The following is a 27520-nucleotide window of genomic DNA, read 5'->3' as shown; positions in this document are numbered from 1 at the left end:
TCTAAGAATCCGTACTGCAGCCTTAACAGATAACAAAAGAAATTCACACTGTGTCTAGGATTAAACAGAAAAAAATTATCATTTTAAATATATTTGTAATGGGTAATTAGATACTGATTTTTTTACTTTTGCCGATGCTTTCTAAAGGATGCTTGATAGTGATTGGCTCTATTTTCATTGGCTAGTCCATAGGCATCCATTTGGGACTTGTGTAACAGAGTCTGTGAAGTACATTTGAAAATCCCATCTCCCAAACTTATAGTCATGGAGGTGAATTTTCTGTAGATGTTCAGCATTCACAGTATAAAAATACTTTATTTCTACTTTCAAACTTTTTTTTTAGAAGTGATGAGGAAAGGAAAGACGAGAAAGGAAAGGAAAACTTAAAGTACACATTTCTGACTTAATTATTTCTTTCATGACTTACTACTCCACTCTCCAACCTCTTATTTGCAGCTCTTTAAAATGTGTGTTTGGCATATATTTTCCTACTGCTTAACACCTCTGCAATGCTTTTTTGCTTAGTAGAGTGAGCAGATATTTTACAAAAGTACTTTAGCAGAGTAAAGCAAATTATTTTCTCCAGAACTGTCTGCTGGACTTGTCAATGGCAAAGTGTCATGTTGTTAGCAATTATTTCCATGTGATCATAACAGCTCTAAAGCATTTAGAAAGATCGTAACAGCTCTAAAGCATCCAGTCCTGTTCAATATATTCACCAATGACCTGGATGAAGGGATAGAGTGTGCCCTTAGCAAGTTTGCTGACGACACAAAACTGGGAAGAGTGACAGACACACCGGAAGACTGTGCTACTATTCAGCGTGACATGAACAGGCTGGAGAGTTGGGCAGAGAGGAACCTTATGAAATTCAACAAAGGCAAGTGTAGGGTACTGCACCTGGGGCGGAATAACCCCATGCATCAGTACGGTTTAGGGGCTGACCTGCTGGAGAGCAGCTCTGTGGAAAGGGACCAGGGAGTCCTGGTGGGCAACAGGATGGCCATGAGCCAGCAATGTGCCCTTGTGGCCAAGAAGGCCAATGGCATCCTGGGGTGCATCAAGAAGAGTGTGGCAAGCAGGTCGAGGGAGGTTATCCTCCCCCTTAACTCTGCCCTGATGAGGCTGCATCTGGAGTACTGTGTCCAGTTCTGGGCTCCCCGGTTCAAGAAGGACAGGGAGCTGCTGGAGAGGGTACAGCAAAGGGCTACAAAGATGATGAGGAGACTGGAACATCTTTCTTATGAGGGAAGGCTGAGGGACTTGGGTCTTTTTAGTCTGGAGAAGAGAAGACTGAGGGGGGATCTTATTAATGCTTATAAATACTTAAGGGGTGGGTGCCAGGAGGATGGGGCCAGTCTTTTTTCAGTGGTGCCCAGTGACAGGACGAGAGGTAACGGCCACAAACTTGGTCATAGGAAGTTCCATCTAAACATGAGGAGGAACTTCTTTACTTTGAGGGTGGTAGAGCACTGGAACAAGCTGCCCAGAGAGGTTGTGGAGTCTCCTTCTCTGAAGATATTCAAAACTCATCTGGGTGCATTCCTGTGCAATCTGCTCTAGGTGAACCTGCTCTGGCGGGGGGGTTGGACTAGATGACCTCTCCAGAGGTCCCTTCCAACCCCTATCATTCTGTGATTCTGTGATTTAGCAAGCCACTGTCTTCATTTACCAATGAAGCATTTAATGGAATGTTTTAGATGGATGTATGTGTTTGACAAAGGTTTTGGACATTTACAGCAGTCTTAAGTTAAAAGTGCTTCCCTGTTTTTTATGTGACTTCACAGATCTAGAAAATCCTCCTGGGAAAGTCAGATTTGAGGTTTTTAATGAAACAGAAAAAATAGATTTTATATTTCCCTCTGAGAAAAAAAAAAAAAGATGTCCATGTCTCCCTGTTTTACACATATGAGATGACATAATAGATTGTATATATAAAACCAGGAGAGGCTGACAGCACAGAGTGGTTTTATGTATGCTATATGTGAGTTGTGGGATATAATGAGCAGCCAAAAGCTCAGTGTATTCTGAAAACCAGAATATTTCAGTTGGCAGTTATTGAAATGAGTCTGAGTGCAGACTACTACCTAATCCTTTCTACTGTGATAACAAGGGGTGTTAAGGCTTTTATAGAAAGGACCTAGAACATATCTGCTCCTTTTTGCCCCTCTGACCATTGTGGCAGACAGGTTAGATGGGAGCTTACATCATTTTAGCAGTGATGCAAGTGAAATTATACAGTCAATATATGACCTGATTGGAAGCCCCTACATTGGGTTTCACTAGTTTCAAATGCATCACACCACTGCAGGAGCACACAACGTGTCCATTTGAAAGTCAAGTTGATGTACATTTGATTGAGTATAAATGTGTGTTTATCGCACATTTCCCTTGCAGGAAAACACACTCGCCTCTTTTGAGAAGCACCTGACTCACATCTCCTAATTCCAATAATTTTACAATAGTGGCCATACAGACCACATGGCCTCCTCATACTGATTCTATAATTTTTTTATTTTTTTTTTTTTTTTTTTCATTTCCATGAATCCATAATGTCTATTTCAGGATTTCTATTAGGCTTGCTTCAGATAATCTAACGAACTTTTATTTTCATTTTTTGCTGACTTTTTCTTTCCAGTGACCATAGTTAAGCTCATTCTAAGTTTACAAAGTGATAAAAAAAACTAGGAAACTTTTCTATTGTTTAAAAATTTTGTTTTCTATTTATATGGGTATAATATAGATATTATATATAAATAATATGCATATAATAAATTTAACACATGGCATTTCATAGTTTACATAAACATTTTTTATACTGCAGCATTGCTGGAGGGAGGACATAGAATATTTTCATTTGATCTGTTTTACTTTTTGATTTATAACCTCGGCCATGGGGAATTAATTTAATGGAGCTACTTCTGTAAGGCGTCCAGGACTCCACATAACTCCAGGATTGCAGACTTCTATTCCAATGAGTTGTCTCTAGCTTCCTGGTATTATCCTGTGTGATATGTGTTAACATATCAATAGTTTAAGATCTGAAAAAATCTTCATACTGACTTCCCCATTCTGGACCATCTGTTGTCCTCAAATCACATATGCAGTTTACTTTTCTCTCCAGCTCTACATTTGTTTCCACAGTCAACTTGGGCACCAAATTCAGAAACAAGTGATAGGATATAGGAGCCTAAGTATTTGATTTCTGTTGAATTAATTATATTATTGTATTTTGCCAATGATACAAAGAGAATTCTCAGTCAGAATGAAAATCATATTTTAATCCCCTTGGCCAGTGCATCAAGTCAGTTTAAAATACAGCACACTGTTACAATACTACTACTTTTTTCTTTTTTAATTCTGTATAATGCTATTAACACACACCTAAGGAAAATACTTTGAAGCTTTTTAAAAATAAATTATTAAAACATGCATTAGAATTGTGCTTATACTCCCACAACATTGCAATCCCTATATACACAACAGTAGTGCATAGGTAAAAGCACAGTCATTATACATTTTGTAACCTTTTCTCAGTTTCCTCTTCCATTGATTCACTGTCATTACAGTGTCAGGTTTTTTGTTTTTCAAGACTGGCTTTTTCCAGCAAAGTGAAATACCAAATTGCTCAAACCATGAGAAATAATCAGAAAGAACTACATTAATTTTAGAGCACTGAATCAATTTGTAGTAGAAAGTGAGAAAAAAGGGCAACCTGTTCCCTCTCCAATGTAAACAACGTGACCGATTTTTGTCTCAATTATATCACTAAGAGAAAGGGTAAGTTCTGCTGGAGTCTTCCACACCATCTGTAATGTGTCACTTTCTTGGGACTGAGAAGACAAAATGCAAACACATTTTACTCTTGTATTAATCGAAGAGTGAAGTTGTCTTCAGGATTTGATATGTAGCAATAATCCAAAATTAATGCATATCTTTATTGCTATCAAAGTTTCTATGAGAGAAATGTCTTCATGTTCTTTCATATAGCAGGCAGTTAGGTACCCGTAGTGGATACAGATGACACACCATGAACAATGTTACTAGTAAGAAGTTCAATTATTAGAAACTATTTCTACAGCTTCACTTTGAAAAAGACAAGACAAGTCCAATGATACACTTGACACTCAACCAATTTTTTTTTCCAGGTTAGTTCATCCATACAGTTAAAATAAATTTTCTAGAGCAAAAAGGTTATACAGGGAACTTAGGATATCATTCTCTGCAAAGTGAATGGAAAAAATATTTGCATAAATTTAAGAAGAAATTCTTCCTCATAATGAAAGCAACAGCAATAGTGACCACACAGACATTATGTCTCACCTAAAGCATCTGAAACTAGTTCTAACTAAGATTTTGGGGGAAGAGCTTTCTTCTATTGACGTATCTCCAGAAAAATAAAAAAAAACCCACAGAATCGACCAATCTAAAAAGCCCAAATCCCCAATTTTTAATTTAATACTCTTGTAGGAGGAAAACGGCATTGGTTTAAAAGGCAGGAAAGAGAAATTCTCTTTCTGAGAAGACTGTATCAAAGCCGTAAACTACAATCCCACCTCCCATCCCTTCTCAAATTTCTTTTCGCAACAACCTTACTTTTTTGCTGGTAGGAAGCCGTTAGAGGCAAGCAACATTTTTTCTTGTGGTGGATTTGTCTGTTTCATAAAGTAAATCACTTTCTGAACTCCTGCTCTGCCTGTATCTCACAACTCAAGGATTTCCAGCAGGGAAACTGGGCTTCTGTGAAGTAGAAATTGAACATGAATCTATAAAGTGGCAGGGCAGAACACTCAAAAATAAAGTTAGGGGGTTTTTTCTGCTCTAGCAAATTTGTATTTGTTTACAACCTAGTTAAAATCAATCTGATTAAATAAGAACATATCAATGACTCAGATGAACACAACCTACATAACCTTGTTTGGAATGCTTACATTGTTAGTTTTGCAGCTAAAGTATGAGCTGCAAAAATTTGACAAATTAAAACCTTAGATAAATCTATACGGCTTTTAATGTCAATGAAGACTGTACTTTTCTTATCTCTTTAAACTAAAGTGTCTTTATTATTTCATGAGTATACATCAATTTACCATAAAGATGTAATTCAGAATAAAATCTTATTGCAAGTTAGTGTAATCCTGCCTCATACCAATTCTCTTCTTGGTTAAAGCTATTTCCTGTACTGTACTTGCCACTGTGCAAACAAAGTCTTAATCAATACCACAAGAAATCTTAGCCAGAGAGGTCAACCTGTCATGGAGAGAACACAGCACTAATTAGTGGTGCAAACACTTTTCCTTTAAATGTTTTATTTCCGTTCAACCTTGAAAAGAATCTGATCCAAAATTAAAGTTAATTTGGATAAACAACTGCTTACATCACCAAAGTATTATTACTGGTTTGGAAATTATATTAGCAGAAAGAAATGACAAGCTAAAAATGTTTTCGATGTTTGTGGAAGCAAGATTTCCTCCCCTTTAGATCAAGATTAAATTCAAGAAGAGCTGTAAGTGAAATGCTGTATCAATACTCTATGATTCTCCTTCAGTCCCAATATTCAGGCTGCTGATTTCACCATATATCATAAAATGTATATTTTTTAAAATGTCAATTGATTGGAAAATAAACTAGAACCTAAAATTTCAAAGCATTATAGATAGTACTTATGGCTTAATATTTGTACTACACAGTGCTGACTGGACCTCAGACTGAGATTAATCCTGAAGGTTTAAAAAGAGACTTTTCGGCTTCTCCATCCACAAAGTTTCAAGGTAGAGCCTGGATGCTGAACAAAGCTAATGTTTTAGGCCATCCAAAAAACAGATGAATTGTGCGGCCTCAACTGATTTATCTACAGTGAAAGAAGGGTAGATGAACCAGAAGTGTTTCTTCCAACCTGCTTAGCAGTAAGAATCATTCCCATATAGTGCCACTATCCATCTTGATTACATTCCTTCAGGTGAAATTAATATTCAGAGTGAGAGCTCAGATTCAGCTACTTAGTTTTAATGTCCATGATTGTCATTTCAAGAATTTTTGCCCAGCCTCTGGAAATCATACTGTGTCATTATGTGTAACAGCTGGCTACATCTTCATTATTTCTCACAGTGGATTATGTTCATGCTGCTCTTTTCCAAGCAGCTCCATCTGCTCGGTTTTCTCAGGTAGCCTTTTTTTTTCTCTAGCAGTAAAGGGAAGGAGAACATCAGTCTTAAGATATTGCAGATAGCCTGCTTGATGTATTCCATGTGCACTACTATAGTTGGTGAATAACAGGGAACAAGTAGGTACCTTCCTGAGTAATCAAGTTCAGTAATGGTGTCCTGTTGGATGTTAGATCCAAAGAAGGACTGAGCCAAACCAGTACAGAGGAGGTTTTTTTTAAAAAAAAATCTAATAATATAACCATTACTTTCACTAAGGGAAAATCAATCCTTGAATTGCCCATAAATTTCCAGAGAATAAATATGCAAGTATTTAAGTATTTCACAGACATATTCTGCCCTCAGAGTATGTGGGCAGCTCTATTCAATTACAAAGGATGCAGATGAAGGGTATGATGTGTCCTGAAGTGACAACAATTTGATGATTATTGTGTTTGATTTGTAACTCTATCCTTATCATTGAACTTATATTTCTTTTATAAAGCCTATTTTAATGTGGTTATAGAAACTTTTGTCTCATTTCACCCAAGGCAGAAAATAGCATGTAAAACTAAAAGCAGTATTTTTCTTTTTTCCACCAAAATTAGAGACAGAACATAAGAAAAAAACCAGACGTGTCTACAGTCTGTCCTCCATTTCCTATTAAGCCCTTGTATTCTGAGATACCGGGACTGCAGTTTAGTAGATAAGGAAATAAATATCCTGATGTGATCCTTTTCAACCTGAAAAGATACTTCATGAAGGTAGATTATTTTTCACATAAATGTTTTGCCACCAAAATATTTTAACTTCAGCTATGAGGGAATGACTTATATCAATTTGCAGAAAATCTGTTCATTTGAGGAAGGAGAGAAACATCCTTCCCTTTTCCTCCAAAACTGAAAGTTTTATTTTCAGCTTTGAAGGCAAATATTTGGTTCCTCCAGTTTGAAGGGGCATTTTATTTCAAATTTTTCATTTATTTAATTTTAATTAGCCCAAAAATGTTTTCTTAGGTTCAACAAAAAATTTTGTTCCAATATTAAGACACAATCTTTCTTTCTCTTTCTGACTTTTTGAAATTGCTAGTGATTGGATGCCCCTTTTTTTCCCCGATTGCTACAAAAGATTCAGCAGTTTAGCCAAGTGTTGTCATCATTTTCAGCTGAATCCTTTTCTTAACTTGAAACCATCCTGATGGGCTTCCTGGGAATCTTTCTATCTGGAGTTCCTACTCCACAGTAGCTCAATGAAATAGAAATATGCTATTCTGGACATTAAGTGTCTCTGGAGAGCAGAGAGGTGGAACCAGACTTCTTTGCAAACATCTTTTCCCTCCTGAGCTTTTTAAAAACTCAAGGGATATCTCCATGGACTTCAGATGGGCTTGGCCACACATCTTTGCTGAGAGGACTCCATTATTTAAACAGAAAAATTGGCAGAAAACAAACAGATCACAGGTGAAGTGGCCAAAAAAAGCACCTAATATAAATGCACAGTAAAAACTCTGTGGAATCTTATCTCGAACTTATTTCTTCTACTAAAAGCATGACATTTGGGCTTTCTGAAACATGTCTGTGAATCTGAAGTACACTCAAAGAAAACAAAACCCCACAAAATCTTAAAAGGTAAATGTTCTAAAAAGCCAGCTATTTTGCTTTGCCGTTTGAAAACAGCTACTTTTTATTTTTAATTTTGAAACTATTTCTGTTGCTAACCTTTTTAAATCTTTCCAAAAGCCAAATACTTTTCATTTTCATTTGGCCAAGGTGTTTCTTGGTTTTAACATTATTATTTCTCTGGAACTTTTAAGTTGATGCAGCATAACTCATCCTCACCCTTCGTTCAGTCAGAGAACTACACACCAAAAAATCAAGATATTCCTTGTCAGTGAAATGTGACTATCTCTGATCAGTGATGCTGATTTTCAATTTAATATGTTCTTTCTACCCACAAAAATAAGAGCTTCATTGTTCTCTTTATGCATAGAAAACAGTTACTAACCATTATGCCTAATCAATGTTTTGATTGTAGTACACATAAAGGATCTGTCTCATATATGAGACAATGATTCCTATAAAAGTATTTTAATACTATATAGCAAAATTTATACATCACGCAAAAGAATAAATTGACAATTCCCATCAAAATAAAATGTAATTTTAACTAAATCAGAAGCTATAGCTGATTTCCTGACATGAACAGACTGGCATTAAAGTGTTCTTTTAAAAAAAAAAAACAAAACAGAACAAACCCATAAAACAAAGCAGCTGTAAAATTCGATCTTATCAGCAATGGCTTAACAAATTAATTTCTTTCACTAAATTATGAAGTAACTTTTGGATAACTGACTTTTGGTAGTTTTGTACAGAAAAACGTTGCAGTAAAAATAGAAAAGCTAGATGTTAAACAGGAAAATATCCATATATTTCATGTCATTGGGAAACTTCAATGAGATGTACATGACTGAGAAGAAAGTAATGTTAGGCTGTGTACAAAAAAACCTTTTGGACCTGCTGTTAGTTTCTTTCCAGAACCCTTACATGTAACTCCTTGGTTTAGAGTAACCTTCTGATTTCATTACCAAGTTTGAAACTTTTCTTTGTGTGGTGATTAGTCACGTTACATGCGACAGACATGATATTTTCAGATGTACACAAACACAAAAGATAAACTGAGCAGACAGTACAATTCAAGCAATGTTTGTTAAACGTCAATATAAATATACTGATCTTATTTACCTCAGCAAAATTTCACACAGATTTGAAATCTAAAAAATTCCACCTTCCTTTTGGGTAAGAAGTAGCTTTCATAGGTAATCATTGCTTTTTAATATAATTCACCATTCAAGCAGTGGTTTACCAGGAGAATTACATAAAATAGTAAACTTCTATGGGCATATGTAGGAAGTGTTGAAGGGAGAATCCTCTCCTTCACATATTTACAAACTCAAGGCCAAGAACTTGCCAGTTAGGAACATGTTTTCTAAAGGAACTAACAGTTTAGGATTCTTCCATTTTTTCAGTCTTCAATTTTAGAAACTTAAAGGCTCATTAAATTCCACAAAGTAGTATGTACTTTTCTCATGAAATTCCTTTACTGAGCTACTCAAAATTTCATGTGCTTATAAGAATCAGTTCCTCTATAAATTTTAAGTGATAAATTACAGGACATTTCTCAGTAAAGCTCAGATGTCTTGGATATGAATGCTCATTTTTTCTTCTCAAATCATCATCCTTGTTAAGCAGGCATATGCAAATCACTATCCAGTGATGACTAAAATACATTAAGAATGTAAAGAATCAGGAATTCTAAATCGCAAATGTCATAGGAAAATAATGGGGATGACCGGACATTTTTTTGCATCCACTTGACTTCAGAAGCAGGAGAATTCTCAGGGATTTTTTCAGGTCTTTCAGTTTCTCTAGTCTTTTCTTCCCATATGTGTTTGCATAATTATAGGGAAATCTCCAATTGTTTCATAGGTTTAACTGCAGAACAGAAAATCACTTGCATTTTGTTTTGCTTTTTCATTTCCTAGAGCATTCATTTGACATTATTTTCTTGTCCCTATAATCTATTTTGTTTTTTTTTTAATATAGATAACTATTCTGTTGCTGGATGATTTGCTTTGTTCAGTGAGTTCTCTGACAGATACGCATCATAATGTTCTTTTCATTTGCTTCAAATTTTTATTCTGGCAATTGGTCTTTTAATAGTCTTCAAGATTTTCCAAGTTGTGCAAATAATTTGCAACTTAACAGTGGAAGTGCAGCATCTGATCTTTTCTTGTTTTCCTAAATAGCAAAGGAATCACTCTTGCTAGTCAAAACTGCCTTTCAGTTATTAGAAACTAAAGTTGTGATTTGCACTCAGAGAGATGAGGATAAAGAATTGTAGAATAAAATGAGAGTTAAATTCCAGCTTAATGAATCATTTAGAAACAATACATCTTTCCCAAATAATCAGCAATCTTCACTGTCAAAACATAACTTTGCCAGGCTTTTCATCTGACACGCTGTTTAAAATGAGACAAAAATTGTATCATCTCATTTTCTGGTTCTTTTGAAAGCTCCTCATTTTAAGGAGAGAAAATAAGTCATTCACACTTTTCTCATCCATAAATGCTTGGAGAAGTAAAAATGAAAGTAGGAACTGAGTATGTTGCTTCGTTATAGCAATCACCAAGCTTTGCTCAGCGGCTAAGTGGCCTCTCTCCTGTTTTTACTTGGTATATACAGAATTTGATATAAGGGAGCAGACCATTTCTGCAGTCATCTTTATAAACTGAAGCCAATTGTATTAAAAGTACAATAAACAGTGTCCCCTTTTGATCTGTATTACCTTATTTTCTCCAATAGGTAACACAGCCTGTTGAGACAAGTTCCCAATTCAGCTCTTCTGCTTAAGCAGTTAAGGTTAACCAAGGGGCTGCAGATAACAACGGTTTTTATTTTTTAACAAAACCTGGTGAACTAAGTTCCACAAAGAGTCTGAAAAGAGTACAGATTAGCTCGATTATGTCATTTTCCTTGAGCAGTTGCTCTTAATCTGTTTTCCTTTATGTGAGTTTGGCAGTGCTAGTATCTTTCTCCCATAGTGGCTAGAGAACACTGTTTTCTTCACTTGCCTTCAGTAAAACCACAGAAAAGAACCAATGCAGGTTTCTTCCAAGACAGACTCTTTACTCAAAGAAGCCTGGATGAAGGATAAACCCAGAACAGGAGAACACATTTGACAGATGACAATCATGCTCTGCTAAGGAGCACTAACAAAGCAATAATACGTAAGATACTAACAACAGGTAACATATGATGATGCAATGGTAGAAGGAGCAGGATAATTCACACCCAGTCAAATCAGCTAAAATGCTCCCATTGACTTCAGAGGTGACTGTGGTCATGAAACGTCTGATGCTTGTCATATTCCATCCAACAGAAGAGAGATGAGATAAAGATGAACTTCAGATGGTTTTGAGTCCATTCCACCATAATCTAGCACCCCAAAATAACGTTGCGATGGGTAGCGTTATGGAGAAAATTGAACAGACGGTGTATAATGAGACTGTAAATTGATGAATGCTAGGAGAGATGTTATGACTAAATATAAAGCTTTACCCACTTGGAAAACAGGGATTTGAGTTTTGCGGCTGAAGATATAAAAACAGATCTCTGCCACGTTAATTAATCACAACTAGAGGATCATCATCAGCAATTCATTATACTGCCCATACATCAGAAAACTTCAACGTGCTCCCAGCTTGTTTCACGTTAAAATTGAAAACTATGTGTAGATTTCACTGAAATTCTTCAAAAAGACATAGGCACTGTAATGCCTACATATCAGTCTAGACAGTTCAGACAGAAATATTTGATTAATGTCACAATAGAGAGCAATCCTAAAAAGGAAGTCCCATCCACGTTGCTTCTGGCTGAAAAGATCCTCAATGTGGCTGGTGACCTTTTGCAAAAGTAGCTCTCCATCTATCACCACAAACATGTTTTTGCAACTGCACAGATAGCTCAAAAGGTTCTGCAGTCATATATCATAGAATCTTTTAACCCTTTAGTCCAGCAAGTCAGAACAAAGTAAGTGGAGTCCTGCAGGACAAGAGTGAATGTATGAGCAGAACTGTGTTCACTTCCTCATCCCAAATCAAGCTACACCTAGCTCTAGTCGATGTAGCCAGTACCATTGGTTTCTACTAGTGTCAGCCAACTGCTGTTTTAAGAAGAGAGAGAGAGAGGAAAGAAAGATGACCAATGAAAGGTATGTATTGTCATAAGCATATGTACAACATACCAGAAAAGAAACAGCAAATTGGACATTTCTTTTCCCATCTATGGCTGTTTCTCTAGATTGGCTCTTAAAACTCCATTCCCAAATAGCAACAGTCTCAGTAGTATTACTGACCTTTGGCAACAGCATTTCTATCTTTTGGGGGTACATCGATTTTCTCTGGCTTCCGTGTAGCAATTTGGCATCTTATTGACCCAGAGCTACAAAGTGAGCAGTATCACTAGCAGCAGGGGACTTTGTGAGATTTTTTTAGGACAGCAAACTAGAACATGAGCTGGTGCAGGCTGCAGTGAAAAAAGCATCCATGCTACTCTCTAGATTCAGGCAGTTCTAGCGGACTGACCACCGTGTTTGGCAGATGGTAGCATTGGTTGATTTGTCTCAAGATTAGTTAGCCACAGACGGTACTTGTCTTGCTTGTCTTCAAGTGTGTGTCTGGGCTCCAAGGCTTTTGTTTCAGTTTGCAAAAATCCAAACAAGTAAATGCTTAGGTGTTTGTAGAGTGTATTAACATATTAACACATAAGAGCACAGAAAGTATGAGAACTCTCTCAACTTAGCTTGTTTTCTAGTAATTGTTGAAACATGTCAGGGAATTCCTAGAGATCTCTTTTATACATGGACCATATATATCCTATTGATTTGTTGGGTTTTTTTCAGTAAAGGTTAACGCATATTCCTTTTCCCTGTGGAACACGATAATTTTGACAGCAGTAAATGTTTGGAATCCTTGCACGGATGTACTCTCATTGTGAAATTCTCCTGTATTCCTATTTAAAACTCTGTACAATGTACCAGCTTGCTAAAGGCTTGAAATGGATTGCTCCTGTGGAGGAGAGACTACAGCCATCCAGCCGGGTGCCTCAGCCTGGATGATTTTAATCCTGCTGATCTCTATTACTCAGTAATTACAAATTAAGCTGGTCTAAAACTGAAGAGTTCTACAGCCTTCAGAAGACCTACACTGATGTTTCCCAGGAGAACACTGTTCCCTAAGTACTATTTGAAAGTTCTCTTATTATGTTAAAGGAAACCAAAGCTGTTTTGTAGATTATTTGTGAGAGAACCTTCTAACTGTTTACCTTTGCAGTGTTGTGAAGAACGGCATGAGTTATGAGCAAATCACAGCCTTGAGATAACTCTCCTAGATTCTTACCATCACTGTGGGCAACGGGTTCGGTCCTAGAGTACCCTTTCTTTCTTTCATAGCTGTTATTTTTTTACAGTTATATTAGCTATATAGCTATGTTAGCTGACTGCATTAAGGATTATAGCACAGCATAATATTCAAACAACTGTACAAAAAAAAAAAAAAATTAAGAACGAGAATGACTAGCCTCAATGAGAAAATAGTATGTAACAACATGAGCTCTTTTTCAAAAGAATTATTTATTTCAACTAAAAATTTCTAGGTATGTATCTTTCAGTTGAGGATAATTTTTTGTTCAGCACTTCACTTATCATACAAGGCTCAGGTTTGAAGTCTTTGTGTACAGACCCAGGTAAAGGAAGACAGAAAGAAAAGGACATAGGGCCTGAGGATTACACAGAAAGCAACTGCAAGTTTCATTTTAGTGTTAATATTCTCCTTTCATTTGGGCAGTAAAATTGCTGGAACACCCAATATCAGAGACTGCTGTATTTTTAAATCCCAAATTTCATACTCTTTACTCAGTTACACTTCTCTCAGATGTCTGCCTGAGGGTTTAAGAATTTGCTACTCCTCACCACCCATTTTACAGCTCTTCTTTAGAGGTTTAATATAGTTTTTTACTCCTTTGACATCAGTTCATTCCTGAAAAGCACAAACAAGCATCTGACACAGAATTTTAGTGAGGCGCTCCAGGAAATCCCCAGAGTACGAAAGAGATATAATACCTCTTATTTCCAAATCTGCTCATGCATAACAAGGGTTAGCGCACGCTTCCTCAGAGTATATTTGTCTTCAGTAAGGCAAGAAAGAAAAAGACTCCAGCGAATTTATTTAATAATTGATAGTGGAAATAGACTCTAATGAAATTTTCACCATCCAGAAACATGAACTCTAGTTTATAGATAACTGTCATTCATTTGTCTGCTAATAGCTGTCTTGGCAGCTTCCTTGAATTCCCTACTTGGATACAAACAGCCAATCTACTCCTCCTGTGATAAAGCTCTGCAAATCCCAAGGGAATCAGAGAGGTGCTAGGCCTGTATGCATACAAGCTGTATACTTCCACAGCAGCACAAAGAAGAAGCTGCCAGGGAAGCCCTATTAGAGATGAACCCTGCTGTGGAAGAAAAATCAGAATGTTTCAAAGTGTATTTATCTTTTTTTTTTGTAAATACTTTACGGGATGGAGCTAGCAGAGGACTTGGAAACCCTCCAGACAAGCACAGAACTTGCTTCTGTCCAAGCACAGTCTTGCTTCTGTCCAAGCTTCCCACAGCCCTACCATTTACACTTGGAAGATTTGTGGGCTGGAAAGTAGACATATTGAGACAGAAACTCCCAACATACTATGGCAAACTTATTTCTCCATAGTACCCATCCTTTATTCTTTCTATATCAAGTGGGAAGTCTCCTGTGGCTGTTGTGTCATCTTAAGGCACTGACAGGCACTGTGTAAGTACTAAGCACTATATTTTCAAATATTTTATATGCTTATATAACTTACCTTGAATAAAAGTGCATGCATTGTGTACATGCTGTGAGAAAGATGAAAAAGATATGCTTCTGACTGTAAACAATCAAATGTTTGGAGACAATGATAATAACTGATACTGGGCTGCTTAATGAAATTTATTTTACAAGAATCACTGCTCTTGAATTTCCTATTTCACCATGTATAAAATTGTAAGACTTCCACTGATTCTATGGGTGAAAGAGCGGAGAACTACACAAAAGACAATACTTTATTAATTTTTTTTTTTATTACCCCTGTAATACTTTTTCCTCTGAATCAGATATTTCCTATCTCAACATTCCATTAGCATCCCATCTTTCTAGAAATAAGTTAACTAAGAAGCAAAAAGGAGAAAACCAAATCTGTTTCCTAATAAAGTATTTTTCATCTAAATTCAGACCTCAAACACATCATCATCTTACTACATATACAGATTTTCTCTTTGATTTCAGTAGGATTAAGACTATGCAGGTGTTTCCAGAACCAGGATACATTAAAGCAGTCACATCAAATACTTTCAGAAGACTTAGTCTAATGATAGCTTTTGTATGAGCTTTGACATAAAAAAAGTAATTTCATGTGGTTTAAAACAGTGCAGGTGTGACTACAGATACCCAATTTATGGTGAATATTTTATTCTCTGCCAGCAGGTGTTCAATCCAAACTTTATACACCTCCTTAGTCAGAGAGATTTTCCATGACAGCTAAGCTCTTCCATGGCTGACTACACAAGGTTGCTATTGCAATAATTCTTCACCTGTTACCCTCAGTAATCAATAGTCTACTCTAATATTTATACTAAGTCAAACACCTTGGCCAGTTATTGTAGCTTTTATATTACCCATATGTCAACAACATGTACATGTGCATGTATCAATGTCATAAAATAATACTTTTTATAATCTCCAATCATTCAGTCCATTTAAATAATTTATATGCCAAAATAGGCAGGAGTTTTTTTCAATATCTCTTACTGCTTTTGAAGCACTTGTAAGAGCTCCTAAGAGCACTGGGGAATATAAACATTTCTTAAGCTAGAATTAGGAACCCTAGAGGAGCATTCCTTGTGGAAAATACACTGTGCAGCACTTGCATCTACTGCAATACTGTAATGCAACACAATCCTATCAGGTTGGTAGCAAGCATCTTCGAGGTCAGAAGTAAAATGAGCAAATTGGAAATGTGAGCATTATGAACACAAGAGAAAAGTAAAAACCTTAGTAATGCTTAAAAGAAACACAACACAACTACAGCCAAAACCAAAGGAACTCAATAGCCTCCACATATTCATACAACTCTCTGTTGATTTGGTTGTCTTGCTTCTTTTTTCCTTAGAGTGAATAGAAGTCTACTAGGTCCAGTTCCTTTAGGTACAGGGCCACCAAAGTAAATTTAAAATACCATTTCATGTAGAATGTTAACATGAATAAAAGTAATTTTTCCTTCCTTGAATGATGCACTAAATAAAACACAATAGCTAGTAAACACTACACAAGCAGCAGCACTGCTATCCTTATCCAGCATCATACATTGGAAAAGAAACAGGTGGTCTAGATTGTTAATTGAAATGACAAATCAAATGTGATAAGTGCATCTGATACACTATGAATAGTAGGTGAAACATCTAGTCAAACTTTATAAACAGCATGATAATTTCTTTTCTATTGAAAGGCACTCACTGTATTCATATAGTATAGTTACAGAATTTTCAGTAATATTTGAAAAACCTTAACTGCAATTTCTCATTTCAAGCCTTTAAAAAAAGCTTTAATTATTTAAAAATGTTACATATTGAAAACAGAAATACCCTGGTAGCAATTCCTTTCCACTGTCCCCATTCCAAATCATTAATAAATGTCACCAGTTTAGGGTACCAAAAAGATCTTACTTTTATGTATGCTTGAAAATGATGTTTCATTGTGCCTAAGAAGGACTGGCTTTACATGGCCTTGTTCAATTTACTTTGGCCAAGGTTCTTCTGATTTGAGGATTAGTTGAAGAAGTAGTCATTGAAGTAGTCATTGACTAACTTCCTTAGTCAAAAGTGGTGAATGTTTAAAAGGACGATTTTGTAGACTAGTGGGCAAACAATGGGATTACAAAACTGCAGAACAACTAAACATCAAATTTTTCATGCATAGGCACAAAAAAATATTATTTTTTTTTTCTTGAGAAAGTTAAGTAATCAATAGGGAAATATGACACGATCCAACAATTTGGAATTTAAAGAAAAGCCAAAAAACTCTACAGTAATGTCTACTAACCTCTAAAGAATACCTACAATGTGATCAGAGCACATATCAACACTCTGAATGAATTTATTTCAGACTAAAGTTGTGATTTGCCATATTTATTGGTATTTTTATAGACCTGCAACCATTCTGGTTACAGATAAATTTTTACACTGCCCTTTGCAATGTAATCTAATAAACATACATGGAGAACTGGTAGGATACCTCTCAGCAAAAGCAAGCTCGTACCAAAACCAGGGGAAAAAGGCCTTTATTTGTTAAGGTATTTGTTACAGGGCCCTCAATACTATTTTTTCTTTGGACATACCAATTTTAAATAATTTGAAACAAAATGTGATTAAAACAATAGTACTAATCTTCAGGAAAAAAATTGTTAATTCTATTAGCACTTACTGCACAGAGCAAAGGTGGGAGAGGACATGTATAAGCAAGCACTTAGCTAATAGTATTATGCTTTTTCTCTAGAGAAAAGAGAAACCTTGCCCTATAGAATTTTTTTTCTACTTGTCTTCAATGTGGTAGTATCCTAGATATCTAGATTGTTATGATTGTTTGTCATATATGCAACTGCTGTGAAACAGTTTAGCAATCATCAAAAGATTTAGCATTTAGGCATGACACTGAAAGGTCAGGATGTGCACAAAGCAAGTATGGAAGAGCTATGAGCTAGACACCATGAAGGTGGAATGTAATACTCAGCGAAGTATGATATCATGAAGATTAGGAAAAGTAACTGGAGGGTGAGCAGAGTGTCTGAGTGACAAAGACAGCAGCCTTCAACAGACAAGTGGGTTTGCAAGTGACAGACACTTAGTAGGAGATGCAACAAATATCCTATGAGCAGGCAGTATTATCCAGGTGAAATTTACGGCACTACAATGGAACAATTAATTCAGTCAATGCTCTCAGCGAAGCAGCAGAAGAAAATCAGGAGAGAAACAAAATATAGGAAATTAAGCACAAATAGAAGTGTTTACTGATTTATTTTCAGTGAATATTTCAGAATTATTCTGTAGCTAATGGAAATTAAACTTCAGAATGCACAGCATAAACATTTTATTTTGACACTAGACAAATACATTTTGGAGTCACTGAATCTTTGCTGTGTAACTAAGAGGTAAGGGCACTCCAGCTGCAAACCAAGTTCTGTCCCTTACTGTTACTGCTAAATAGAAAACCTTATCTCATCAGGAACTCCACTGGTATAAACCAGACTAGCTCTATTGATATTAATGGCATTATAATGATTTACTTATTAACAGATTGACCCATTGAATATTTGAAAATGCTAGACAAAGAATCTCTTTTCCTAGGAATAAGCACGACTGGGCAGTTCCAGCACTCCCAGATCCCACAGACGAAACTATCCATCTGTCTGCAGAGGCTCTGAGATACTCTGCACAGTGTAACGGGACTAAGGAATTAAACACAGTACAGTGTGGTAACTGTGGTTACATATTTCTGGTTGGTGCATATCCACTTTCAGGACTAATTCTTTCTCTCTTCAAATCATAACCCAATCAGCTGATAAGCCAGCTATCTGTCAAGGATACATACAGCAAGTGGTGAACACTGTGACATGCTCTTATGGAAATAAGATTAAGTTTCCCAATAGTCTGTAAAACACACTCATGTGCACTCATTGTGCATGCTTCCTACCACGAAAGCACCCTGGGTTTTGCCAGCCAGGGCTTGCCACTTGGCACTGACCACCTCTGTGTAGCTGGTTCGTGTCTCATAGCATGACAGCATATATTGTTCCATATAAAATTTTAAATTATCACAGAACTTATGTTTGTCTTTAAATAGCAAGAGACTATGGCATTATTTCCATAGTATGGTCTGATGATCTGACACCAAGCTGAAGGTGTCAGGGCTATAGATACTCTGACTTCTATTTCTAGTCATCATTTAGCAAAAGTATTGTAATTTTGTCTTTTTAAAGAAACAGATTTATAGTTTAGGAGAAGATAAATTGACATGAAGATTTGAGAAGTAAAATCTAAAAAAGGATTAATTCCATAGACATTTTCAGGTATCGTAAGAGACAACGCTGTAAAATTTCAGGCATTTAATTATTCATGGCAGCAACAACTGTTGGCAATGAAAATAAATAACAATTAATGACCTTGAGAATATTCCACCCACAGTTGTCTTTGCTGGAGCTTTTTCTATATGCTTTGTAATATAATGTGCAATTAAATAATGAACAAGGGTTTACATTTGATCATTACTATGTACAAAAATGCCTCTTCTTAGGAAAAAAGTTCTTGGAACAATATGCATACACCACAGTATAGGCTATAAAATGAAAAAATGCATGCTGTGAAAAAGTTGAAAGGGTTAGCCTTTGAGGGGGACAAATTCACTTGCAAAACTGAAATCATGAAAATATTCTAACTGTTATAACTTCTACTAAAAACCGGCATTAAAAAAGGCCTATGAAGTATGTCCCTTTGCAGAAGAACAGAAGTGGGGAGAAAAAGAACAAAATGCAGTAAAACACATTTCAAAGAAAAAATATAAAAAATCTGAAGTATCAAGAGGTTGCAAAGAAAAAAGTCGGTATTGAAAAGAAATTAAATTAGAACGACCTGGCTTTGATCTAACAGACTGGTGTGAGCGGTTGATGACTTTCTTAAGTGGAAAAAAGCATAGTTTAGTATGTGCATTCAAAACAGTCAGTTAACAAAATCAGATTTTGATGATAGAAAACACAATTTACAATTGAACACACCAAAAACAACTGTGTAAAGATACCGTCATACTCTTGAAACAAGATACGTTCAGTGTAATCCTGGTGCATCTGTTATGTTACTATGGAAACAAGCAAAAAATGTTAACTTGTCAATCTATAAAGCTATGAACAACTAGAGATCACATCCTGGTTCTGGAATGTTAAACTCTAAACAAAGCAGAACTGCTCCAGTTCTGAATGTAACTGGAAGAAAGTCAGAGCCTTCCAGGGTGAATTTCACCAGAAAGAGGAGTAAGACCCATTGGTTAGCGCACAGTACCATGGAGCAAGTTCAGTCTTAAAGATTCTAATTTTCTTTATCATTCTACCACAATTTCTGACCTAGGACTTTTCATATTTTATTTTCAGCTAAGAATGCTATTAGAAACAGCATGAAGATTAAACAGTTAATGCTTGCACAAAACTTAAAAGAAATAATGAACAATCTACCTGTTATCTACCTATAATCTATGTTATTCTTATAAAAGATGTAACAGTGGATAATCTTACTATAGAAGAGTTAAAATCAAATTATTAAACCCACGGGTTTTTTTATTTAGCCAAATTTTAAAAACAGAGTTAAATAGATTAAAGCTACTAATAGTTTAAATTACATGCCTTTATTTTTAATAATTCACATTCAGATCAATCATATATTCCTAAACCTAATCCTCTATATCCCGAACAAGGATAATTTCCTGATCTGGGACTATGTTGAACAAACACTAGTTTCACCACCAAACCCAATCATTTCCTAGCACTTCTTACAGAGAGGTGTATTAGAACAAACATGGCTAGCCCTTTGTAAACATTGTGTTTTAACATCTGGTCTGTTAGCAATATGACCATTAACATAGGCTTACACTCAAAGCAATTTGTTAGTTTAGCCCCTAACACTCCTACATGACATCTCTTGAATACATAGTCATAACTGACCATATTTGCACTTAGAAATATCCAGTTTTCACTAAAATACAGTAACACGTAGTTTGTACCACAACAATGAATGTAATGTTTCTTTTTAACTTTCAAGGCTGAGTTTAATGTTTTTTTGCATATTCTTTAAGACTCTCTTAACAGCAGTAGTTCAATGGGGAAACACTAGCATAGTACGTATCAGTTTCTATAGTCCTGGATTCTTGGTTTTGTCTTATAAAACATATGGGCATCTGTTTTGTATAAGGTGGAAATTTCTCCTATATAACATTCAGTAATCTCTCAGTATTGTTCTCCATAAAGTCAGGAGAAATAATGCAACCTTAACCAGCACTTGCACCTTAGAAGTCTCCCCAGCCACACAGAATAAGGTAGATGGTTAAAACAATCCCCTTGTAAGAATAGTTTTCCAAGTGCTAGGTAAACATCATGGTTGTAGTACAATGTTATATCAGACAGTAAGAATTGCACTTGCATTTTGTAAACATTTGGACATAACTCCTAGGCTTATTACCAAACAGCTGATATTAAAACACCTTTACACAGTAATTTGAAATGTGCATACCCTCTATTTTTAATATGCCCCATTTGAAGGCTACATGCCATACCAGATTTTTGATACCAAATCACACGAAGTGCTTTGGCAATTTAGCTCTCGTATTAAAACTGAGGAAGCTGAAATCACACATCTTCCAGCAATTGGACAACAGTTAACCACTTTATGTCTCCTGTAAGAGTTAGTATTTCTGTTTGATGATTAAGTCAAAATACAGTGAGATAGTATTATTTACCCATACTTAATAACAAAATACAGACTCACCCCTGTCATTCATGGAACTCGGCTTATTGCATTCAATATATGTCCATGGTACAGCATTTCATCAGAAGCAGGAAAAGTGTTTGCAGTGAGTTGAAACAGGGCCCAAATTTGTAAGATAAGAAATGCCACTGAAAATTAGTAAAATTATTGTGTGCTGCACAATACTGCATCTGAAAGAGATAGGTACTTTACTGTGCAGATAGATATTTCTGAAAGAACAAAGATTTAAAAGCTAACTTCCAACAAGAAGCAGGCAACATTTGCTTTATATACTATCTCTGCATACAGACTAATGGCAATAAAAGATTGATATTAATTTTATATTTTATGTTCATTTTATTTAACATTAATTATGGTTGTAAATTAAAATTGCAATGTGAGTTATGAATTGTAACAGGAAGGTATGGAGTCAAAGTTAGAAAGTATATGGTGGAAATCTTTAAGTTCCTCAGTGGAAACAACATTACGAGAAATGTTTTTATTATTGCCCTAACCAAATTCTGCGGCATTTCAAAATAATCTCTTTCATATAAAAATTAAGTAAAAGGGGTTTTTTAGAGTAAAAAAGTAAAGTTCAAAATTCCAATCTGGTATGTAAAAGGTATTTTTAAAGTATATTTAAAGTACACATAATGGAAACTATGACAGAATCAAACCAAAATTGACATTTTTTGCCTTGAAAATCTTGAAAATTATTTTGAAAGTGATTTGTCAGTTTATTTTCCTTATCCACTTAAATAGTATGGCAGAGTGAGTATATTTATCATACTACATGATTCAGCAAAGATTATTATTTGCACAGAAGTAATATCTGGCTAAGTGGTTAAGTACCCTAAATACTTCTGTGTTTATTATTTACTTATTATAATCTTTGAAGGATGATCATGAGATTCAGATTTCATAATCATTCTTCAAAGAGAGTGGTTAAGCAGAAGTACCATCCACACATGGAATTATAAGAGTAGGCTTTTTATTTCCAAATAATAAGCAAACTGGCTTTATTCACAACTAATGTTTGAAAAATTTATATTCGCCTCCAAATAATTGCATCCATATAAGCCAGTACTGATATCTGGTTTCAGATAAGAACATTTATTATTCATTGTTCATTAATCTTTATTTGCTGTTTATAATTCGTTATTCTCTAAAGCTAATGATTACTTTCATCTGAGCAGGAAATGAAAAAAGTAGTACGATACAACATCATTCACTTATGAGAAATAATAATTATTCAATAGATTAAACAAGCAATTCATCATCTATTAATTTATAGATAATCTACTTGTCAATATTGAAGCATTACACATACATCTTCCAAAAAATAAAACTGAAATAAAATTAAAATCAGAAGTTCATGTACTGAAAAAATAGGGGAGTTGATTTTTTGCCTAGATCTGCAGTGATAACAATTGAGATGTCAAGCTAAGAAACAGGTTTCTATTTCACTCCCAAAATCTAGGTAGTAGGAGTATATTAAGGAAGCATTAAAAAATAATCTGTGTGGCAGAAATAACGTTTTAGGGGGAGAAGGGAGTTCCCTAACTTTTTTGAATTTGTTTTGAATAAATTATTTGGAACAGAATTTCTCTCAGTATTTTAAAACTCAACTAGTTTAAACTCCATTCCAAATGGTTTAAAAAAAAACACCACCAAAAAAAAGCTTATTTAATCTGATGGCTTCTATTCCAGATATTGGACAAAATCTAGCATTGAAATGTTCATTTGAAAGTATTTAAAATAGAGTTATATTTTTAAATCCTGCTTCATCTGCCCAACAAGCCTTTTATATTTCATGCATATGTTTGTCTATACCAAGTCCTTTGCAGCAAATCAGAATTTAAGCCAATACACTGGGAAAAAAGAAATGTAAATAATAAATTTTCTGCTCAAAACTTCTCTGACCCCTGCTAGTCCACTCCTACTAAGTATTTTTATCTTAGTTTCCCTGGCATTCATGTGCCACTCAGCCAGTGCTGACTGGCTTCCATGGGCAGTTTTGCTTATGAATTAATAGCAAAGGGACCCCCTGTGTGGAGACATGACTGATTGTACATAATAGTTCCGTAAGTAGAGATAAATTAGACAACTGCATCAGTTTGCTTTTGTGATGCTCCATCTGTTCAGATCTGTTTATTTTGCTGAAAGCGGAAAGCAATTTCCACAGCAGAAGTGCTGTAACTTTGAGAAGCAAATTGGAAGACCGCAGTGGTAGGCAAAAGCAGTACATTTAACTGCCTCTGCAGGACACATGCCCAGACACTGTATTAACCAGCTCTTAAGCTTCTGCTGTAGAAACACAATCTCCCATTGTTGGAACTTAAATATTTTTTTTCTATGAGCTTTAGATCCTTAGTAAAAAATAGCTTTTCTTCAGCATTTCTACATAACTGGAGAGACTTTTACACTGCAGCATATCTTCTCTTTCACACGTATTTCCCCACTGGAGCAAGGGTCTTCCTGAATTCTAATGAGAACTACATTTCAGAGTTTATCCATGTTATTTTCCATTATTTAGGATAACTCTGGACAACTAAAAGTCTTCTTAGTAGTTCCCATGACAACAACCTTTCAGTTACTAATCCTAAACATATAGCTGGAGTAAAAGGATGTTTCAGGGAGGTGCAGCACCAGTTACAGGAAGTCAAGCTAACCTTGGGGATGGCCTTATAAAACTCCTTCAACCAGTGGAGCGTCCCTAAGGCTGGCAGGACTTTAAGCCTATTAATTAGTGCAAAAACTTCTTCCATTTAGTCTAGTTGACAGATTACTCCAAAACTATTTTCTACATGCAAGAAATTGATGCTGCTTCAGTTGTCTTCCAGGATAAATATAGCAGAGAGTCCAGTGCTAGGAATTTTTGAGACAGAGGTTGGCCAAAAAAACGTGTTTCAGGAATGACTAACACAATTGTCGTCACAGATAACTTCTTCTAAAGATGCAAGCAAATCATGGTTTGCATGGAAAGGAAATACCATGTATTAGACCAACTACTATAGCTGGAAAAAAGAGGTAAGCCTTTGGTGCACAAAATCTTTTAGGAGATGAAATTGAGTCTATCCTAAGTATGCAATGGGTGTCCTGGCCCTGTGATTCACTGATCTATAATCCTATGACTCTGCAGTTCATATGCCTTAAGAAAATGCTTCATAAAGTTATACGTTTCTCATTATGAGCATAGCAGCTGTCACCTGGACTGCAAGGCCGAATGGGGCATTTATTAAAATACAAACTCTTAATCTTGAAATAAAAATCCCAGTTTTTAGTCAAGAATTGTAGCAGACCAGTATCCTCAGTGATTCAGGCATCTAACATTGAACAAGTAGTTACATAAGCTTATCTTTGATGAATTAATGTGTGGGTAAAAGGGGATCTGAAGCTGAATTTTCCCCAAAACAGAGTACTCTTAGGAAAACATTATATCCAATCTTTAAATGTGTATCGAGGGAATATAAATACATTTTCTTTTCCCCCATAACTGTCAGGTTATTTTCTAATTGGTGATCAGTGCTTGTAATTCACAGTGGGATGGCTGTCAATAAAAATGTTTAGCATCTCGGGACTTGGCTCTGAAGTAGTGAAAGCTCCAAAATGTTATTGAATTAAAGGATTGTCCTGGATTTGTCATGATCATCCAACCTTCCATTGTGATGGAATACCTGAATACACAGCACATTCCTGCAATCAGTGTGGCATTAAATCTTTCAAATAGCAGACAGGAAGGAATTGTATATAAAAAACTTTGGCTAAGAATACAATTAATTGTATTAGTTAATTTGTGCCTTTTATGTTCTCTATTTCTAATTTAAGAAGGAGCAGGCACAATATTCTTGCTCTATATTTTTTGTTGCAGAAATAAAACTGCAACACACTTTTTTGAAAAAAGTTTGGAACCCCATTTGCAAAGGTGAGCATAAGCAATGAAAAGAATCATAGCGCATGACTGCCTGCATAGCAAAAGACTAGCCATGATGATGCAAGATGCCCTTCCAAACCTGTTTTAAATGTATTTATCCTAACTGAAACATCTTAATTACATAAAAGTACCTCTATTTCACTAAAAATGAGAAATAATGAGTAGTTATCTACATTAGTGTATATACTTCTTTGTGCATATAAAACATAAAATGCTTTATCATGTTGCTTTAATTTTCATTTTGCTTAAAGAAAATGGAAGCTTCTTTTATTATCTTTGAATGTGGTATAGTAGGTCTTTAAGTTTAAAGAGCTAGTGCTAGTGGTATAGAGTTAAATAGCCCTGTTAAGTTATACTAGCCTATTGCAGAATATTATCGTGTTGAATTTCTGTGTAATATTACGCCTACGAACTAAATCTATTCTGACATTTTTATTTAATCATCTCCAGCTCCAGACAAGTTAGGTACTATGGATTATCCTTATTACTTAGGTAAAACAGAATCAAAGGTAGAAGGTCTCTTAGCATCCAAAGCCAGAGCATGTATTTGCATATCTGTATCAGTTGCTGATGCCTAACTTTCAACACAAACCTATGTTTAGTTGAACTCTGACAATGTGCTTGATATAACTACAGTTGAATGGATCCCTTATTTACAAAGCACTCATGGGATGTGATAATTAGAAACATAATTTATTCTATATGAGCCCTTTGAAGTTAATTTATCTACAAGAAAATTTTGAAAACTTTTTCCTGTGCAATGTCAATTCCAAAGTTTGAAGAACAGAGGACTATACAGTTGAATAGGATTGAAAACAATGGTCCATCCTTTGCTTCCCAGACTCACAACACTCTTTCTTCTTCCTCCTTTTTTTTTTTTTTCTGTAGTCTTTAACTCTTCAGATTACAGGAAAAATTTTTAATGTATCCTGACTGTAAATTATGCAACTATGTCCTCCTGAATCCACAGAAAGAATAAAGCAATAGCCAAGAGAGTAAATGACTCCCATTTACTTCAACAGATGCTGACACAGAGGCCAGTGATGATAATTTAAATGTCATTGTTCATCCAAGTACATATTGCAAAAAAGAGAAGATATTACAGAGAACTACAATAGAGAACTACACAAAAGCTAAAGATCATCCTGGATTAAAACACAAAGAACATCAGATTTGTCACCCCGAATATTGATTACTTTTATTCAGTCACATTAAGCTAACTCAGATGAGATATGATTGAAAAATACGTCCAATTCTGGTCGTTAACACAATACAGACAAGTCCATTGTAAGCATTAATTTTTAGTAGCTTTTGAATATCAGCTAATACAACATGCAGGCAGGAAAGAGGCATAGTGGGTTTGTTTTTCTGAAGGACAAAGAGAGTTGCCAGATTTGGGGAAATAGCACTGAATAGAAATTAACTAATAAAGTTTGGCATTTGTTACTATAATTGCCTTCCATGGTGCAGGTTTTTTCACATTCCAGAATAAAAATTCGAAGAATTTGCACCATATTCCATTGGGCAATAATACCAAAATGTGTTTGCATTCAGGTTATCACAAAGTGCATACAAAGACAAGATTTGTCAAAACATTTTGAAATGTGTGATGATGTCTTTAATGCATGTCAAAGAGGTATTGAACTATGACAAATAAAGCTAAAAAACATGGGGTCTGTTTGATGTGCTAAAATGCTGCATACATGTCGAAATTAATCTTTCTATTAAGCTGATTCTCTGTGCAACTGTCACAACTAAATACAAGGTAAATAGCAGTTATTAAAAAATCTTTTAAAATAACTAAATGCCAAGATTTGTTAGTAATAAAATTAGAACGTTGGGCTTTAAAACTATCTTCTCTTTTTCTTCAGTCACAAAGATTCCCCATTTAAAAAGTTTAAAGTGAATAAAAATTGTAGTTTACAGAGTTAATTCGGAAAGTGATGGCATAATCTTTGTCATTTATTTAACATTTCCATACTCATAGTTTTGTCTTTTTAAGGTGACAAGACATGGTAACAGTATCTGAATGTCTTGTCATTTACATCTAGTCTTGAGATCCTATTACAAATAGTATTCTATGTCTATTTTACAAGTGTGCATTTGGCATGTTTGACTAATCTTTTTATGCCTCCTTTCTGGTTAGAAAGGTCACCACTGTGTAATGGTGTCTTTTTTCCTACCATCAAGACAGAAAGCAGTTGGAAGTGTTATAGTTTTATATTTTCATCTGGGACTAAAAAAATACGTCCAATTG

At 35.3% G+C, this 27520-nt stretch overlaps 1 protein-coding gene across 1 annotated transcript in view; it reads left to right on the top strand.

The window, feature by feature from the left end:
• Positions 1-27520, top strand: part of KCNH7 (potassium voltage-gated channel subfamily H member 7) — a 242720-nt gene that overhangs the window by 83861 nt on the left and 131339 nt on the right. The gene's annotated exons all lie outside the window — the stretch shown is intronic.

The sequence above is a fragment of the Gavia stellata genome, chromosome 8 (assembly GCF_030936135.1).
Source record: "Gavia stellata isolate bGavSte3 chromosome 8, bGavSte3.hap2, whole genome shotgun sequence".
Classification (NCBI taxonomy): Eukaryota; Metazoa; Chordata; class Aves; order Gaviiformes; family Gaviidae; genus Gavia; species Gavia stellata.
This window is presented reverse-complemented; position numbering and strand designations above follow the sequence as displayed.